The sequence below is a fragment of the Cynoglossus semilaevis genome, chromosome 14 (assembly GCF_000523025.1).
Source record: "Cynoglossus semilaevis isolate Cse_v1.0 chromosome 14, Cse_v1.0, whole genome shotgun sequence".
Classification (NCBI taxonomy): domain Eukaryota; kingdom Metazoa; phylum Chordata; class Actinopteri; order Pleuronectiformes; family Cynoglossidae; genus Cynoglossus; species Cynoglossus semilaevis.
Genome location: NC_024320.1, coordinates 23,984,693 through 23,989,033, shown reverse-complemented (window position 1 = coordinate 23,989,033; position 4,341 = coordinate 23,984,693).

The window sequence follows — 4,341 nt, the reverse complement described above, 5'->3', positions numbered from 1 at the left end:
GCTGCACCAACAAGGAATTAACAGACAGTGAATTAATCAATCAAATATTGTCGGTTGGTACTTGATGGCACAGCTCAGCCTCGCATGCTAGTAAATATACACAAAGTGTCGGCCATTTTGTGGGTGGTTGATATTTTCCAGTGCTCGTGATTCAGGAAAAACCTCATCTGTTAGTCTTGTGAAGAGACACTCTGTAAGTCGCATTAATACACCTTTTATTTAATCTCCCTTTTATATATATATATATATATACATATATACATATATATATGTTAATATATATATGTGGTTATATATATATATACTTATATATATACACACACACACACATATATACTCAAGATGCTCCATTTTGTGCACTTGCCTTTAGATGAACAGCAGTATTGTTTTTAGCAATGAGTGTAACCTTTTTGGACAAGGATTTATTTAATGACATAAATCCACACATGGTTGCCCACCGCGAGTGTCTGAGTGCGAAAAAGAAATTCTATATTGGAGTTATTATTATTATGATCACTACTTTATTTATTTTTCCTGATTAATCTTACTAATACAACTCTTGTCTTCCTTGCGTGAACTAGATTCTTTCATTTCCTTTTTTTTTTACGGCAATAAGCTTCATCATAGGGCACCATTTCTGAGTTTTACCAGTGGAACAGACTGTTGTCACAATGCTCCTGTAGTTCATTAGTATTTTTTTGTTTTTATTATTATTGTTATTTGTGTGTGTGTATGTGTGTGTGTGTGAAATCAAAGGGATTTTCTCAGGAATGAGTGCACCCAAGCAGGCACCGCCACTTTTCCTCACTGAACCTAAAAACACACACAACTGTGACCTCAATGCCGAGGTATGTACTGAACCGTGACTTTTGTGAAACGTTCCACCCCGAATGCAGTTAGTGCCATTTGCAACAAACTTTAACAAAACATAAAACAAAGAAAACACACACACATACACAGGAACACTGAGCGTTTGTATTTTCAGGAAGAGTCAAATCTGTCGGCGTGTTCGTTCAAGTCAACACATACATATTACTGAAGTTGATTTATTTATTTTTTTAACGGATTTCTAGAATACCTTTACCTAAGCTAATACCTCCTGAAATGACTTGGATGAATGGAAGTTATACTGTACTTCTTGTTTGTTGCCTCTGGTACTAATCGGTCAACTACTAAGTTTGTCATTTGTGTTTTTGGACCTCAAGTCTTTACACGAGTCCACCTGAAAACCAATCAGTCCTAGTCAACGTCGTGTCTGTGTGTGTATCTTCAATGGCCTTTTTCCCCCCTAAAGCTTGTTTTTTTTTTTTTTTGTTTTTTTTTTAATCTTTATTGTCTAATGACTTGTGGTTGCTGGTTGTTAACAGTGCCCTCTAGTGGCCAAATGTGTAGTTTAAAATGCTTTATTGCAGTACTCTTGAAGTCTATATAGAACATGAATATGAACACCATTTTAGGAAGTGTTGGTGCGCCTTCTAGAAATGGCTTGAATCTGGGCAGAAGGACAAAGAACATTCTCACATTTTTGTTCACTGACAAACCTTGATCTACAAAACTAATCAAAAGATTATTTCAAATTTTAAACATGTGACCCATGATTAGTGTGCCACATGCTTTGGTCTGTTATTCATACAGTACAGTTTAATTGTGTGAGGAAACCATGGACTGTTGATTCTAGGTCTTAGGGTCGCTCCGATACCATTTTTTACAGACAACAACAAATATTACTTAATAATAATACTTCTTTAGGTTGAGTTTTAATAAATATTCAGTCCACATATTATATACAGTATGTGGCACAGATCTGTGGGGTTTGTAGTCCCGATAAAGACGGCGAGCAACTTCAGTCCAAAAGGAAAGAAATATTTCTGTTTTAAAGAAAACTTCTTCAAACTGAGAACGGACAATCAAAAAAACTAAGAAACATTAAAAAAACTGATGAAGATAAAGAATAAAATTAAACTTTCTTGAACACAGCCAACTGTACAGAAAGTGAGCGGAGCTTTTTACGCCAGTAGCACAGTTTCAGTTGAAAGCACTGTCTCCTCAAAAGATATTTCTTTCAACTTTTTGTAACAACTTTTGTTGTCGTAATTTCTTTTCAGACTGCGTACCAACTTCTATGAAATATAAAAGTCTTTTCACGCCCTTTTTTAGCAAAAATAAAATTCTACCTTTATGTGAATTCAATTGTTGAACTTAAAACATATGTTCAGAAATGTAACAGATATGATTTGTCTCACTGTTAGACCACGGTGTGATCAACTGACAGTACAAACACAACTGACTGCATTTAAAATGACAAATAGACTAAAACTGAACTGAAGACGCCTCTTGGATGAGAGGTAAAACGTCTTTTAAAAAAAAAAAAAAACTTCTTCGTCCAGTTGCCCTCGTTGTAACTATTTTTAGACTAAACAACCCTTTGTTACTTTATCATGTTTTGGCCACAACCTCATTAACTTCACTGGCTCACTCGTCAGCTCGACCTTTTTTGGTTTGTTACTCACTCTTATTGTGAACTCTTTGTTAGAATGAGCTGCGTATATTTATTTTTTTAATTTAAAGGAAATACAGGGGTAAGAAGGGAAATTAAAGGGCATCTGAGAAAAGGGTAAATGATCCCGTGAACATTGATTATAGTATGTTTTATTTAATCTTTAATATAAATGCACACCAGGTTTCTTCAACTTCTCTAGTCACGGACGTCCACTTCACGTTGCACACCTTTTCTCTGATGTATAATTTCTGTACCTTCATAAGCAAGTCGGATTCAGTGTTATACAATTTTTTTTTTATTTTAAAAGAATAATTACAGCAAGTTGTGATATCTTTAATAATCATTTAGCTCTGTTGGTTTTTTTTTTCTTTGTTTCCTCTGTTTCTGTAAAGCCGAGGAACATATCTCAGTAGGAACCAGACATTCAATAGTGCGATAATTTTAGTTCCCGGCTTTCAATCAACCAACTGCTGTTTTCAAAGGATTTGTGTCACTCACGTACAAGTTAAGTATTTAAAAAAACAAAACAAAAAAAAAAAAAGAAAAACCCAATTACTGTAACATTTTAATTTAATGGTTTAAGTACCGGTTATAATATTTTACCTCAGTACTCAAAGTTATTGCTGTAACGATGTGATCGGTAATGTTCTGACAAAAACACCCAGCTTTGGTCCAAGCAGTAGTCGATAAACTGTACACGGTTTGCAGTAATAGCAGTGATCCTCCACTGAAGTGTTGAAGGGATTTTTTTTTTTTGCTTAACCTTTTTAAATAAGTATTTTAAATAGAATATGCTCTGGGACACAATGCCATTGTTGACAAATGGTGTCAACGTAATTTTAACCTAGAAAGAAAAAAAACACATGTTTTTGTTAACTAAAGGAAAAACTCAATCTAAGATATGCATGCTTTTAATAAGAGTACCAGTATATAAAGTTATAAGACAGTGTTTCTTATCAGAGGGAAGTGAATCACGTGGGCTCTCAGTACACGTTACCTTAGGACTCCGTGTTAACCTTTCATGGAGTTAGCCACATTGATCATGGGCTTGGCTGACGTCACCCATTTTCAAAAAAAAGATGTATTATGTATGTAAATACAAGAGAACTGCTGTTTTTATGCCACAAGGGGGCGCCTTCATTTCAGAGATTCAGTAGGGAGCACCGATAACATTATACCTCTTTTTTCTACAGTAGCATTTCAAAAAGGTTTTGATATAGAAAAAAATACTCAACTTAGATACTGTTATGAGAAATCAGCTGTAAGTTTTATTTGTTTCAGGATTTTAACTTATTCAGATAATAAATTTGCTTGTAAAGTACGGTATTAGGATGCTATCACGGAGATCTGTTAAACTCTGGATTATAGTCTGTATTATTAATTCAGGTCAATGCGTTAGTGTTGCTTTCATCCTCTTTTTTCCTTTTATACTCGGCTAAAATTCAAAGGAAAAAAAATGATAAAAAAAAACAATCTGATTCTTTTCATTTTATCTTTTTTATCGCACTTTGACAGTTTCCTGTGTAGAGTCAGATCTCAGTTGTCTTATTAGTAAGCCTAATTTATACTTTTGTAGCAACACTATTTTTATATAAAGGCAAAGAAAGAGTTCAGATTCTTTTTTCTTTTCTTTTTTTTTCTGTGTCATTTATGGCAGCGCTGTTCATTGTTTCCTGAATACATTACCCACTGTAGTTTGTGATGTGTGAATAAACTCCAAATCTGTGTCAAACTGTACCTGCAGTTAGACAAGTGTCTTTATGTGTGTGTGCGTTTTTTTTAAAAAAAAGACAGGTTTGGATTATCAACTTTTATTTAAACTCACGAGCAGAAAGCACTCT